Consider the following 16,620-nt stretch of genomic DNA (forward strand, 5'->3'; position numbering starts at 1 on the left):
AATTCCTTCCTGGGGTCCACTTCCTGTGGGACCTAAGCAGAGACAATGGGGTAGAGGCAGAACTGTCCTTTCCGGTGCCGCACTGCACCTCTGGCTGCTCCTCCACCCGCCTTGGCTTTCCAAGCAGCCCGTGCTCCCCCTTCAGCAGCAGCTGTGGCCTTCAGCAGTGTTTGCCCTCGGCTGTCATGTGGTCTTCTGCCATTTACTTTCCCAGTGGAAACACCGGGCCAGAGCAGACTGGAAACAGCAAAGTGTCTTTAATGAATCGAGAGTAAATATGAAAAGCCAAGGAGGTGCTGAGACATTAGACAAAGGCAGTCCCAACTGGGGATTTGAGGGGGGAGGGCTGTTCACTCTCACTTGGAGGAGGAGGAGGGAGCCAACATCTCAAACTTAGAAGTAATTGCCTTCTTGTAATTTTAATGAGAGAGCAAATTAGTATAGATGCATTATTTCACCTTTTCAACTCCTTTGCTTACCCCAAAACTACCAGTTCACTTGATGAGTAGTAGAATAAATTCATTTCTATTTTATTTTGTTTCTCTTTCTCTTGCCATAACTCAGGGAACTAGTCAAAAGCTGGGAGGGGTGAAAAGCCAGGGGAAATAAATATGAATGAGCTGAATAAGGCGAAAACTCTTCAATCTATGTTTAATCAAACAATTGCTACAATTTAGAATGATCATTATCTTGTTTTAGTTTTTCAAAGTAACCTATCCAACTTCATTTTAATTACTAAGATGAAAAAGACCCAGGAAATCAAAGAAAAATATTACATTTTACAAAGTGAAAACTGAGCAACTGGTCATAACCAAGTCACCTATTGGGAAGTAAGAAAGATTAAAATATTCTGAAAATTCAAAATAAATATTCTGAAAATTATACTTCCAACAGTGGATTCTAAGGGCAAAAAAAGTAACTTTAAAAAATTAAAATATACACTTAAATCCAATTTATTTACAATCACTAAATGTAGATTCTGTTCACTTTCGCTTGAAACATGAAAGATGAGTTACCCTAATCACATCCTGTCTATCCCACGGAAATGTCATTCACAGGTACCAGAAACACTGCATGCATTTCTCTCTCTCCTCTCTCTCCTCTGCTCTCTCCTGTCACCTTTCCAAAGCCTATAAGGATGCCCTAAGTACAGGAATCGGTTGGTTATAACAGGGGTTATAATATCAGCACTAAAAGATACTTCAGAGACTTCTCATCACCTGCACCGCCAACAAGGCAGGAACTACATGTGAAATGATCTGGACTGAGGATGGTGACAAATGTGCACACCCCGCCTGCTTCCTTCCATCTGTGTAGAGCCTGTGAAACAGCTGACTGGGGCAGCCTTTCATCTTTCATCTAATCAACTGACTTTTCCCATGGGAAACAGCCAAGGAAGCCCAAACCGACACCCAGGCAACTAGCCACATCTGACACTTAAAAAAAAATCAATAAAAGTGACTATGAGTCACTAAGGACGAGCAGCGTTCCTAAAAGGAATGAACATGTCGAGCAGGAACACATCAGTGCTTGCTTTGAAAATGCTATGCGTCCCTATAGACCTGAATGGTGTTCGAGCCTGAATTCTCTCCACTGGTAGGATACCTTCTATTTGCTGTTCAATTTTCCATAAATATAACTATTTCCTCTCCATTTTCTTTTTGAGTATAACAAACTAGCACTGCAAATACAGTTAGAATGTTCCTTAACATTTTCTTTTCAATGATTGTGAGGAGTTTAAAGGCGTGGTTAACTATAATTTGCTCTACACCAGTGGCGTTCAGTTTGAGTGGCCATTACCTACTACATATCACATTCCAGCTTAGTTTGCACACACATGGTGACGGTGGAAGAGACAGGACAGCTAAGTGCCACGTGGCATCCATGATGTCATATCTTAGAACAGAAAAAGGATATTAGGCTACAACTAAGGAAATTAAAATAAAGTATGAACTTAAGATAATAATAATGTATCAATATTGGCTTATTAGGGTGAAAAATGTACCACGGTAATGTAAGAGGCCAACAATGGGGGAGGCTGGCTGGGGTGTGTACTGGAACTCTGCACTACCCTTGTAAATTTTCTGTAGATCTACAAGTAAGTAAATTTTCTGTAGACCCTGCAATAAAGAAAGCTCATTAAGATAACAATAACAACAAAAAGGCAGTGGCTGCCTCGCATGGGGACTGAAGTGACATCAGGGGACTGAAGTGACATCAGGCTCTTTCGTCCCCTGTACCCCTCTCCCCTGACTATAAAATGCAGCTGATGATTCAGAATCCCTTTCCAAAAGCACAGATGAAGTAAAAGACACGAAACAATGAAGAGGACGCACTTGTGAGGTGCCCCCGAAAGGGCAGCTGACTAATGGGCAGTGAAGGAGGTAAGCCTGTCATCTTGTTCTCCAACGGGGGGCCAGAGGGAGGCAATAAAGCACCGTGAAATTTACTCTGAAATCTGAAATGCGTCCAAGTCACCAACTGCCAACTAACCTGCCCAAAATCTGACAGGAAATTCAAACCAGCATGTTTTCCTGTTTAAAAGAGAGGTGCTGTTTTGCTTCTCCCTTTCTTTCTCCTCTTAAGAATAACCGTGAGTTAGTAATGAAACATTTGAAAATGGGATAAAATGGCACAAAACCAAACAAATCCCTGGGGCTGAAGAAATTCCTGGCTGTGATAGGAATTCGGGCGTTTGCAGTATGAATCTGAGTGGGGCCAACCTCAAAGCCAAAGGTATGGGTGTGAAGCTTCATGAAATCAAAGTGTGGAAATGAAGTGTTTCACAAATGGAAGCGGATGAGTTTTCTGAAACTCCGTGGAAGACAGTGTTTCAGATCAGCTGAAGCTCACAGGGTTGCTGACTCTGGGCTCAAAGCAAGAATAATATGAGTATTTTGGAAACTGTCTCTTTTGTCTGATAGGTCTCTGATCACTCCTTCTTTGTATTTGTGAAAAGATCCTTTTTAGCTCCTGAATCCAAATGGAAAAAGGTCTGGCCCTTATGTGGCCCAAGTGAAGAAAGCAGCCTGGCCAATTTTGGTACTTCTCAAAACTTTTTTCCAGAAAAGAAATTCTCCTATGAAAATAAAATTATTTGGAACCCTAATATATAAACAGTTAAAATCAGAGTTGCTCTGGATGAGGAGGAGGGGAGATAGAGTCACCTCATTTAATGAACAAATTAATGTACATGCTTATTTTGAGTGCATACAAATTTCATCATTTATAGAAACATGATTTAAAATGATCTCAACATTTGGTGTTTTTATTATAAATTATATTAATACAATAATTTTACTTTATATTTGTATAATGGGTGAACTTTCTTGTCCCCAGAAACTTCAGGGACTAAAATACTTCAAAACACACTTAAAGATGAAAGGAAGAAAATCTCTAAAATGAGTATGAGATTTGGCAGAAATCTCATTTATTCCACAATGCCCATTTCTCCCATTTCTTCCTCATTGGAACAGAGGAATACCATGTATCCCAGTTGCCTTTGCAAAGAAATTAGGAAATGTGACTGAGTTCGGGCCAATAAAACATGGGTGAAAAGAATATGTAGCTCTTTCAGGCATTGTCTCTAAAATTTCTCATGTATTTTTCCACCCTCCCCTCCTCTTCCTCCCTTATTTGTATACTGACAAGTAAGGACTGCTAGTTGGCAAGGTTACAAGACAGAAGGAGACTGAATCCCTGAGTTTCTGCATTGCACTTTGATGTGAGCAAGAAACAAAAATCCCCTAGGTTAAGCCACTGAGATTTGAGGGCTTATTTGTTACCACAGCAAGACTTAGCCTGTCCTGACTGATACAGATGATATGGACTTCTAAAATTTATTTATTTTCATTTAAAGTTTATAAAGATTTTGTTTAGAGACCTAATTTCAGCCTGAGTCTCCTCAATACTGTAGATTCCTTTTTAAATGTATTACTAGTGAAGTGTTCTCTTTCATGAAGAACTGACATGTTTATTCAAGCAAATAAGAATTATGTCACCTGTCAGTCATGTCCCTCTTTCTGCCCTGGGTACCAGAAATCTTGGGTCAAAATGAACATTTCATCACCATAATTTGTCTAGCCCTCTTGATTAACATATCTATTGCTGATTCCTTTCTATGGGTTTGAATTTCTATGTCTTTCTAACATTTTGTTGTCCTTCATTGTTTAAACCACTTGCCCCATTTTAGAAAAGGTAGGGAGTAAACAAGTGAATCTTTCAAGAGAAATAGCACTAGCAAACAAAACAAACCATGTCAAGAACTCTCTTTAAAGTAACATTTCACGCTTTTCAAGTGGAGCCCCCTCCAAAGAGATGGCCGTGGTCCAGGGGCTACAGTGAATATGGACGGCAGCAAGCCAAAACAGAGCCAAAAGCGCTGGTGGTCGTTAGTTCCAGGGTCTGCCATGTTGATACAAGCTGCTGTAAGGCTTGAGAGGGGGTCCCTGCACCAAACCTCCTGGGCACAATGGTGGGGGCAGAGGGATCCGTGACTGGGCCAACTCGTTTCTCTCACAATGCTTCTCGAGGAACAAGCCACTTTCCAATAAAAGTGGGGAGCTGAAGAGATGCCTGAACACTGAGAAGAAGGTGGTGGAGAAGAGGGCCAAGCAGAAGGACCTCAGTGAGAAAGAGCTAAGCCAGACCATGGCAACAGCCCCCAACCTCACCACTAATAATGATGTGGGTACCAAGGGGGGAGCCAGGACCCAAAGTGATACTACCAGGTCTGCAGCCAAGCCATCCACCAACTACAGGTCAATGGGAAACACAAGGGAGGTTCCATGTAGACACCTTGCTCACTCATTTTATCCAAGAACATAGTCACCTTCAGTCTTGGACCACCTGATGGCATCTCCTTAAAGTGGATCAGCAGGAGCCACGCCAAGGAACCTCTGGGGGAACACTCATCTTTTATGACCTTTGAGGAGAAGGGGTCAAGCTATAATTCATGGCCATTTCCAGGAAGTATAAATCAGAAGAACTTACTCACATCACTAATAAGCTGCATTAGGGAGACATAACTGGAGCTCAGGGGAATTCTGGAAAAACCAAAAAGAGTGAACTAAGCATCATTCCCTATGAGATCACTCTATTGTCTCCTTCCTTGCATGTTGACCTCATCTTCATTTTGGCCTCAAAAACAAGGGAACACAGTATCATCAGAGATACTTGGACTTGACTCTGAATGAGTTTGTGATGCAAAAATTTATCACCTGCTCTAAGATCATCATATATATATATATACAAAGATTCTTGGATGAGTTGGGATTCCTAGAGATTGAAACTCCCACAGTGAACATCATGCAGGGGCCAAGCCTTTTTTCATCTACTGTGATGAATGAGGCATGAGCTTATATATGAGAATGACTCCAGAGCTCGACCAGTAGATGCTGGTGTTGGGTGGCAATGCCCAGGTTCACGAAACTGGACACTACCTCCGGAATGAAGGAACTGATTTGATTCCCAATCCTGAGTTCACCACCTGCGAGTCCTACACGGCCCGTGCAGACTATACGGATCTCAGGGAAATCACAGAGATGATTTCAGGGGTGGTGAAGAGCACTGCAGGCAATTACAAGGTTACCCACCATCCAGATGGCCCGAGGGCCATGGCTGTGAGATTGACTCCAGCCCACCCTTCTGAGAATCACCATGGTGGAAGAGCTTGAGAAAGCCCTGGGGGTGAAGCTGCCAGAAACTGAACTTTGAAACTGAAGACACTGGCAAAATTCCTGATGACATCTATGGACAAGCTATTGAATGCCTCCCTTTGGACGACAGCCAGGATCCTTGATGAGCTTGCTCAGGAATTCCTGTAACTGGCATGCATTAATCCTACCTTCAGCTGTGATCACTCGTAGAGAATGATCCATTCAGCTCTGAAGAGGGTCTGACTGAGCACTTTGAGCTGTTGGTCAGGAAGAAGGAAATACGCAGTGCTTACACTGAGCTGCATGACTCCATGAGGCAGTGGCAGCTTTTTGAAGAACAGGCCAAGGCGGCTGGTGATGATGAGGCCATGTTCATAGATGTTAAAGGCTGCTGCCCCCCACAGCTGGCTGGAGCATGAGCATCCACCGAGTCACCATGTTTCTCACAGACTCCAGTAACACCAAGGAAGTACTTCTGTTTCCTGCAGGAAGGAAAATGTAGCTACTGCTGATACACTGGAAAACACAACAGCTGGAACTTCTGTCTAGAAAATAAGAAATGCAAGTCAGATACCTCAGGCATCTTTGCATTTCTGCAAAAGACCGAGAACTGCAAAGGAATTCTTGTGTGTTGCTATCCATTTGAGGATTGCAGTTTCATCACCAGAAGAGAGAAAAGCAATTAAGTTTTCCTTTTTTATTCCTTGTTACTAACTAAGCCATTTGTCTCTTAAAAATAAATGTAACGCTTCGCCACCGTGTCTGTTGTTTCAGCGGAAGTCCCATCACAGTTAAACGGAGATAACTCCTACAATGCTGTAGCTCACGGAGCACCAATTCCAAGGGAGGAACTCCGGTGTGACCTTTGGCCGTGCTTTCAGTGATGGCTGACCATGGGACCATATTGTGACCACTCCCTTCATGCCCTAGATATACGAAGAGTATGACTGGCAAACTAATTTCTATTTTATCAAAGTTGGAATCAGATTTTAAAAACAGGCTTTAGTTAAAGAGTACCCCATAATTATTAACTTCTTGGCATCTAACATGATAATGTGATAGCAGACTTCCCTTCGTAGAATCACTGCTGTAATTTTGTATTTTATAAGAGCTTCTACTGGAATATTAACATACCATTCTTCCTTTCTGGTGAGCAAATGAATGAAAGCTGTTTTGTAGATGATTCTGCTTTTCCTTGTTGACCAGTGGGTTCCAACAAATGTAAGAAGGGCAACAGAGAACGTGTGCAAGCTTGGTTCACCCACCTGGTGTGGGCCATTTTCACATTGTGAAAGGAATCATAACTATACGCTCCCAAACAGCATACACTTCCCTTCCCCCTCAGCCAAGCCTGAATTTTATTTTTAAATATCAAGCAGTGGTTATGACACACTCCAGCCCCAAAAGGCTGTATCTGAGTTCCTATCCCAGGAAGGAGTCGAGAACGAGAGTAACCCTCTGCACACATGGGTGGAAGCAATGGCAACAATGGGAGAGGGGCTCAGAGTCATTTTAACTTGAATATTTAAAGGGATATGACCTTCTATAATTCTCTCAACCCAGTACCACACACATCAAGTGCAAATGTAAAGATATACCCCCTTTTCAAAGGGAGATATTTATAATGTTTATCAATATGACCACACCTTTATGCTAACCAACTAACAGAGTTGATACAACATGAATTAAATCAACTTAACATTTATTTATTAGCAATGTAAGTGGCAGGTATTATGCTATCTGCTAGGTACATAAATGTGAATAATACATGGTCCTTCTGCATGAGAAGGTGTTGGCCTCTGCACTTCCCTCTGACCACTGAGAATATTTACCTTCACTATCACCTGGCCAAAATATTTTCCACAAGGCCTGTCACCATCTCCTGAGCCAAAACCCTCAATGACATCGGTTTTGATACAGATTCAATAAGTATGGCTGTAATAGCAAGGTGATGTTGACAATGGTGAGAAAATAGCACCAACATCCTGTCCTTGGTCCTAAGCCCAGGGATTTGAGGAAATGTTGTCTCTCAAACCTGTCCAGTCCGGCATTTACACCTGGATTTTAAAATCCCAATGCTTGCTTAGTCATTGGATTCTTCAGTAAAACCGAAGGTTCTATTTCCTGGTATTCTTGCCTCTCTTTATCTTTCACCTAAAGCAACTTTAATGAGTGGGAAGCCAGGGCATAAGACAGAGATTCTAGATGAAGGAGAGACATTTTTATTCAAGAGTCAAGCATCCCTATCACTGGCTGGCCAACAAAGCATGTGTGGTAACAAACTTTCATAACTTCCCTTCCTCTGGGTCCGGTGTCTGTAATCGGAGGGAGTCCTGGGAACTATGAACTTCCTACAATTGTATGCAATATTGTATGTAAGTGTGGATATTTTATTGAGTAATTAATGCCTGCTTTAATCAGTTTTTGTTTGTAAGAAACAAATAAAAGGGTCATTTCTCCCTTCCCCTCATACAGAGATGGACAAGTTTTAGTTCTCAGTGCTCCTTGGACCTGGTTCTGCCCTGAAGATCACCTCCATCCACTTCTTTGCTGAGGGCAGAAGACAGAAGCTAGAAACAGCCCTGGAAGAGCAAAGGAAGACAAGGGGAGTACGGCTGGGGGTGGGGGCGGAATGGGTTGGTGGTGGTAGTAAGAGACGAGAACTGAGGGTAGGGAATGAAGGAGAGGTGTGGTCAATGTTAGTTCTTCCGGGCCTCACCCGAGAACGGCTGGGTGTTGTTTCCTGCACACACAGAGAGCCCAAATGCCGGGGCTGCCGCGGGGAGCTCAGCACAGATGCCGAGCAGAGCCACACATCAGAGTGAAGAAGAACCCTGGGTGCACTGACCTGGAGCTCTGAGGCTCTCTCTGACAATTCCGGGCCAGGTTTCCCACATGAGCTCAACTGAATAGTGAGGAAGACTGAGAAAGGCCCTCCCACAAGAAATTGGACTTGGATTTCTCAACCACTTAGTGTGTGGAAGCCTGAGTCAGGTTGGGTTTGGAAAAATTATGGATGAGACATTTCTTACACTTCCAAGATCATGGAGCAAAGGCAAGCCACTTATCTGCGCACTTTATTTTAGCAAAAGTGCCCAGAACTTTCATCTGACTCTTAATGGAACCTAAGCTTTAGGAGATTGGAGGTGTTCTTAGGTTGGGCTCCCTGAGGTGAAGATTTGAGATTTGTGAGCAAGTTATTTATTAAGAAAGATTTATTTCTAGAGGAGACTGGAAAGAGAGAGGGAAGCGGAGAGGAGAGGGGAGAAAGCCAAGTGAGGCTGCAGTCTCGGGCAGAGGACCTCTGGGGTATAAGTTACACTTCTGAGTAGGACCAACCGGGGCAAGAGCGCTGTGCTATGGGCAGGGTTGTGGAGAGTCAAGTCCCAGGCACTTTGGGCTTCAGGGCTCCCTGCACAGGCTCTGGTAGAACTAAAAGCAAATTAGCAGAGCTTCAAATGCTGTCACACACACCACAGAGGTGTGAGGAAGTACACACAAAATTGTCAAGGAAAAAAAGATCTTGGGAGATCTGAATCGTGAAGTATTACTATTAGTCCACTACTCCCCCTGAGAGGGGGCATTTTTAAAAAGGGCCATTGTAACAGGAGGGCTGGGACTTGGTGTCCCAAGTACAGTTGTAGGAACTCTAAGGGAAGAAGGATCTAGCAGAGAGCTGGGCCCGAGAATAAAGAGACTACGTGTGTGCAGAGGACAGTGCGCAAAACAAATGCGTCTGTAAATCTTGTCGATTGGCTCCCTGGTCCTTCTGGAAAATGCCTCCTCACTAGACATTAGTTGTCTCTGTCCTAAGAGTCCATCGGCTTTTTCCATCACACACAGCTTCTCGGGGGCCACTTGTCCTTCAAGTCCCAGCCTCCGGCCATTCTGCTGGGCCTTCTCCCCCGCCCCCCCTCCTCCAGTTCATGGCCCCTCTCCCAGGGTCTCTCTCTTCCTGGGTCCCCTCACTAGTATCTTTTTTCTCTTATAATGGAGACACTCATAATTCCTTTTGTTTTACTACCCATCCAGTGGAGCTCATTTTCACACACAAACATACCCATATAAGGTGTGTTCTTAAGCAGAGGCAGTTCTCTCCCTGAGAGTCTGCAGTCAGCACTTCATGGGGGTTTTTGCTCTCTCCCATGCACACACATACACAAAAACCGAGGCCCAGAGAAACGGCATGCTGCCCAAGGTCACTTAACTAGTCAGTGATAGACCAAGACAAGAACTCAAATTCCTAACTCTCTCTTCAGTGTTCAGCACCTCTCAACACACTGCCTCTCCAGTGTTCAAGCACTTTATATCAGTACTAATAAATATAAAATAACTTCTTCGGGAAGGCAACTCAAGCCAAGAGTCAGATGCATTCCACAGATACGTGGATTTGTTTTTCCTGAACCTGGGAGGCTGAGGCACACAGTGTGAATGTGGGAAAACAGAACGTGGCGTATATTCCCAAAGAAAGTGAAGGAGCCTTTCAAGTGGTAATAGATGATGCTGCAGGGCTGAAATCATCGAACGGACGATAAAGTTAAGTGTTTCAGTTAGATAATCCGATTTGCTTTCCTAGGGGTGGTCTCATCTCCATTTCCAGGGAAACCAGGTGAGCGCCAGAAGTCAGGGAGTTCACACTGGGTTAAGGGCAATTTAGAGGACCGGTCTTTTACTGCCTCTCTCTCCAACCCCAGATCTAACCCGGTCCTTTCCAGGCCACCAGCATCATACTTTATGTGATTCTCATAGCAACCGTGTGCAACAGGTAAATTACTACCTCGTTTTACAAATTAGGGAAACTGAAGCTCAGAGAGGTGAAGCAACTTGCAAGCACCCCACTAGGATGCGTCACAATCCAGACCCAACTCCAAGTCCTAATCCCATACCCTGTGCTCTTTCTTCTTTTTGACCCCTCTGTCCAGTTACTGTTGGTGCTAGAGGAGGTAGGTTTTATTGGGTCACTGGTTAGGGGCTGTTACAGGAAAAAAGGAAAACCTGGCTGAAATGTAAGTCACTGCTGGCAGGATCTTATCTCGACAAAACAGGAGTTCTTGGTTGAACAGGAGCTGAACCTCAGATGCAGCCACAAGTGGGGCATTTCTCCACACCAGGCTCTGATCGGGGACAGAGCACTGACCAAACCGGAGAGAGGCCCCGCCCCCTGGAGTTTGCATTCTAGTGACGTGAACAGAAGTGAGGCAAACAATGCGTATGAAATACGCAAATGATGGCAAGTGCCGTGGAGAAAAATAAAACAGACTGAGGAGCCTTTGGAATGTGTGCACCCACCCAGTGGGAATGCAGCTCTATTTTGTATTTTGGGTGCCCAGGAAAAGCCATCAGCTGAATCTGATGGCTACATTTGAGAAGGAACCAGAAGGAAGTGGAAGAGCAAATGTTATGGAGATCTGGGGAAAACAATTCCAAACAGAGAAAACTGTGGGTGCAAGGGCCCTAAGGTATGAGCTTGGTGAGGAGCAGGAAGGAGGCCAGTTGAGCGAGGGAGAATTTAACAGCCATAAACTCGTCTTTATGGAGCAAAAAATATAATACGAGGAAAAGAAGTACAAATTTTTGAAAAATGAAAAATAACACAAGGTAAAACTGGACGTACTGTAATGAGGCATAAATCAGATATTATAAGACCATCGAGGAAGTGTGGGAGGCTTAGCATCATGGAGTCAAAACATGATTCTGTAGCCCAAGATGCTACATTTTTCAAACAGTAAAATGTGCTTTTTCCAAATTATATCTCATGTAAACTGCCAATATGAAAACAAATGGAATTAAAATACTCTGGCCAAGCTGAGGTTGTGGAGGATTAGCCTTTCCGACTTGGCCTTACTCTCTCTCATCTCCAGCCACAGAGGCACCTTTAGGGAATCCTCAGGCTACGTGAAACAAAGTCTACCAATGACCGATTTTGTTCAACTAATGCACTGTACAAGAGAGGAATCCGGGGTCCATAGAAGTAATCCCCTTCTGGCATCTGCTGGAGTGAGGTCTCCCCACTTTTCTGTGCTGACCTCTGCCACTGATGAGCACGGTTCCCTTTTCAGCGAGACCCCACCTCCTCGTGTCGACCCCAGGCCTGGCTGACCTAGAGCTCCCCTGCTCGCTCTCTTTCTCTGCACATGATGCCACAGTGGCACAGCTGCTTCTCTCGGCTCCTAGTCAAGGCTCAGTGCAGTGCTCTGGGGGCTTCTCCGTGAGGCTTGCCGTCTCCCCAGCAATGATTCCACGGCTGGGCCCAGTGCATTCCTTGTTTCTAAGGGGCAGTCCGAAATGACTGGCACAAAGAGATCATTGCATTTCAAATTAGATTTTTGAGTCCAAAGTGAGACAAGAGTCTTGAACATTGGATTTTGGAGAGGATATAGTTCTTGACACATGGGGACATAGGAAATGAAGCTGTCCCACATTTACATACTGGGATGACCAAACACAGCCCTGACTTCCTGCCTTCACTTCTGATGGGCTTCTTTACTTAAATTTCTCTTTTTGGTAAAGGTTATTTCTCCTTCCAGGAAGCTAGATTCTCTTGTACTTCAATGCTTTCTCAGACTTTTCCAGGCAGAACAACTGAGCTCCATCTGTGTTCCTGCAGCACCTTCCCTGTGCCTATATTACAGCTCCCATCTTATTGCATCGGAAAAATGTGTTTGTGCATCTTTCTCTCCCACTGACTTGGAGCTTCTCTTGTGAGTGAGAACTATGACTTATTAGTATAGGATGCTCCAGCTGCACTCACCCAGTGCTCTTGGAGCTTGATCCATGTGCTAATCGATATAATTCAGCACCAACTGGGGTTATAAGAAATGAGGGTTCTTCTCCAACGTAGGGCTTTTGAGAAGTTGCCAACTAGCTGTAAGCCATCATCGATTATTTTCTTGGTCCGCTAGAGAACTTAGGGAAAAGTAAAATGACTGTGTGAACACCCTGTTACTAGTCCTTCAAAGGTTCTGATGATCAGCGGGAACACTCACCTTTGGTCTTTTTCAGTTACATGCCCTCTGACACATTTTTCTGTTTGTCTGTCCATACTGAATCTGCTCTGTGTCCCAATGGCCAACACGGCCAGCGATGGCACATTCTCCCTCGTGCCTGGCCACTGCCCCTGGTAACTGTCAGCACTTCAAATATGACCAACAAGACTGGAAAGCAGAATCTGTGGGAAAAAATATGAAATCAGTGCCCTCTCTCAATCTCTCATTATGTAAAGATGATCTCATGTTTTCTGAGCATTGTGTGGTGAGTCTCACGTGATCCCAAGACAGAGAGGTCTTTTCCAGGAAAAGAACTGTTTTTCCAGAAAGACACGTGGCCTGGCTCATGGTGCCTCTAGTCAGTGAGCACTGAGAGACGAATTTAAGTTCCAGTTCCCAAATTCACGTTGAACGTCAAGATAAGAGAGAAGGGTCACTGCTTTTCAACAATGGCAACAAAACTGAAGCCACTTCAGTATTAGGAGTTTATGAACACCAGATTATCCCAGATCCATTTTGTTAAGCCAAGAACAAAACAATCTCAGTAATAAAAAAAAACAAAAACTTAGCTCTCCCACATCGCCTGATCTCTGCTTTTTCATTGAAGACTTTTCAAATTTTGTCACCTGCCTAATCATTTCTAGAGCTAACTTTATAGTTAATAATTCAAAGTGTAATATTCCTGCTTTCATCGTTAAGCATTTATTGAATCACATGGGATTTGCCATGTTTATTGTCAAACAATTGATCTTTTCTTTCTACAGCCCTCTAGGATTTCCTCCATCTAGCTGATGTAGCTTTCATGTTTCTCACAGAAACAGCAAACAAGAACACAAGAGAGAAACATTTGTATCTTGCCGAAATGTGGAGTGTCTGGGGTTATCACTAAAAGGCGCTTGAGACATGACCACAGCGGAAGGAGAATCTGAGAAACTGTTTGGGAAGACAAATCACATGAAGGGTGTTTATTTGGGTTTCTAAAATTTCCCTTTCTCTGCCTTTATTTGCATTGCATTAATATGAAGCTATCCAACCTGAATAATAGTTTGTCTGGCACAGTTTACTGATTTGGCTTTTGCAAGCAGCTAGACAGCAAAAGTGTTCCTAAACAAGCTCCTGGTAGATGCGAAGCTTCACGTTTATTGAATCAGAGACCTTAAAATAAAAACTGCCTTTTACATGTAATATTTCAGAAACACCGAAGTCTATTTCCCCTGGAGAAGCACATAACTTACTCCTGCTCCCATAGAAAGGAGGTCAAATTTGTTCCCTATAATCTAATAAGGTGGAGGACTGCTTTCAAGGCCAGGAGTTGAATTATCAGGTTTTAATTCTTCACTGGACCAAGTTCAATGGGCTTTAGCCTTGACTCTTTCCAATTTGTGTTCAAGTTCTAACGAAGCAGCATTCATTTTAATGAAGTAAGAAACCAGGTCTTGCTTTCTCTGCCTAGCCTTTCAATATTGCAGAGTTCTTTCTTAATTAAGGTGGAGAATTCCCTTTGGCTTCCACAGCCAAAATTTTCCGTTTGTTCCACTTAGAACGCCAGTTGGCTTCCATCCCCTGCAACCACGTGCCTCTGACACAGCTGGACAATTTATGAACTTCTTTGGGATTAAAAAGGTGTTATATCCTTGGGAAACATTCCTAATAACTTGGGTGTCTATTTATTCTCACCAGTGATGAATCTTTTCTAAGCAATGACAAGCAAGTGAGTAGAAGAGGCCAGGAACACTGAGATTTGTTTTTTTTTCAGAGAGGTCTCCTCTGTCCCAAAGCCCAGAGCCTGAACTCAACAAAGACATACATGGGCAGCTTTTAGCCAAGTTCTAGCTCCCATTTTGGAGTCCAGGGACAACTTGAAGACAAAAGACAGGGGGGCCTTGGGCTGTCCTTACGGCTGCCTACGTCTCATGAAGGCACAGAGGTAATAGTGTCCCAAAGAGAAGCGTGAGGCGCCACAGCTAGAAACAGAAGGCTCAGTTCTAGGTCCTGCCCTGCCCTCTGACCAACTGTGAGTTGGTCCGAAGCTCCTCACTTCTCTTAGCCTCAGTTTTCTTGCCTGTCGAGAGAGCGTATGACTAGACCAGGGCTTTTCAAACTATCTACGCTGAGAGAGCAAGATTTTTCCTTCCTTCTCTTCCTTCTCTGTTGAAACTGATCTGTGAAATAGAATAAAAATGAATACTGTTGTTAATAATACTGTACTGTATATTAACAGGTTTCTAAAGGAATAGACTTTAAAAGTTCTTATCACAAGACATTGCGATCAAGCAAAGTTCTTATACAGAAATTGTAACTATTTGCGTTGATGTTGTTAACTGGACTTATTGTGGTAATCACTTCACTACATATATAAAATATATATATATATACATATATACATAATCATTACTTTGTACACTTGACACTAATGTGATATTATATGTCAATTATACCTCAATTAAAAAATGAATAGAAATTTTAAAAAGAAGCATGATATATTTGAAATCACTAACACATTTGAGATAAGATGTTATGTAATTACTGCTCTAACTTGGTCTTTAACAAACTTGTCTCATCCAATATTAAGCATGCAGTAGGCACTTAATTAATGAGTGAAAGGAATTACCAGAAAGACAACATTTGGATGTAGCCGCCCTGTCAAGTTGCTGTGAGTTTCTAAATGCTTGCCCTCACTGCTCTGTTTATCTCCTGTGACCAGGTGGCAGTCCACCACCACACTCTGAGGAGCACTGAACTCGGTGACACGTCAGGTCCCTCCCAGGTCCTGCCCCACATCTCAGCCTCAGTTGCCTGAGGACCCCAAATGGGAAGGTTGGTGACAAGATCAAAGTCATGCTTCTACAGCAACAAAAACCAAAGTAACCACTTGAACAACTAATAGTATTTTCCTTTCTTTATATCTTTCTCACCTCGCCAATCTCCCTAAACAATGATTTGGATGCCTGGCTGCACCATTTAGTATCAGGTGGCTAAAAGCAAGTAAATTAACCTCCTTGTGCTTCCATTTTCTCATCTTGAAAATGAAAATAATAATATTTTCTTCATAAGGGTATGTTTTGGTCATCATTTACGTTGATAAAATTTCAAACCTACAGAAAAGTTGCTGGGAAAAGTAGTGCAGAGTAATGCTATTATTCATTCATATCGCTCCTTTGTACGATCATCCCCATTTTATCTGTCCATTCTCTTCCTTCCCTGCTCCATTATTTTCCTTCTGAAGTCTTTGAGAGTCACGCTATCATGCCCACAGGATTGTTTGGGGGAAATTATAGGAATTAATATAGGTGAAATCTTCAAAACAGAGCCAAGCATACATCATAAGCTCTCATAAAATATTAGCTCTTATGCTTGATTTTCAAAGGCCTTTCCAGGTATTCAACAGAGACTTCAAATTCTATCGATTCGGTGGCCCACCCCATGTGAGATCTCCAATATGCTGGAGCCTATCCCCATGAGTCTGCCCTTCTTAAAGATGTATGCCAAATTCATTTATTATCAAATGTGTTGGATTCGACAGACCTAAAAGGATATTTTCTATGCCATATGTATCTGGCCTTGAACACTGGTATTGAATGTATCTGTTCTTTTTTTTTAATTTAATTCTTGTTCAAGTACAGTTTTCTGTCTTATATTGAATGTATCTGTTCTAAATTACCACGTGTTATTAAATCCTAAGAACTCTGGGGTGGGTTTTTTTCCCCTTCTTTACAAAACACTCATACTGCTGTTAACATAGTATTAAACTGATCAGTGGTAACTAAAAAGCCAAACCTTCACTTCTTGTGTTCTTTAGGGAAATGATAGGAACAGTAATTTCTAGGAAATTCAAATATGGCCCTTAGAACAAAACTCCGCTAAGCAGCTTAAATGCCTCTTATTTTTGTTACCTCAAAGGCCTATGCTTCTGCTTCAGAAACAAAATTTTGATTAACATAACGCCTTGTCTACCCTTGGTGTTGGTTTAACTTTAA

The 16,620-nt window shown here is 42.8% G+C and overlaps 1 pseudogene; it reads left to right on the plus strand.

The window, feature by feature from the left end:
* Positions 1-4,346: 4,346 nt before the first annotated feature.
* Positions 4,347-6,206, plus strand: LOC119001439 (lysine--tRNA ligase-like; annotated as a pseudogene).
* The last annotated feature ends 10,414 nt before the right edge of the window (positions 6,207-16,620 follow it).

The sequence above is a fragment of the Sturnira hondurensis genome, unplaced genomic scaffold, assembly GCF_014824575.4.
Source record: "Sturnira hondurensis isolate 20B ecotype Veracruz unplaced genomic scaffold, ASM1482457v3 Scaffold0016663, whole genome shotgun sequence".
NCBI classification, from domain to species: domain Eukaryota; kingdom Metazoa; phylum Chordata; class Mammalia; order Chiroptera; family Phyllostomidae; genus Sturnira; species Sturnira hondurensis.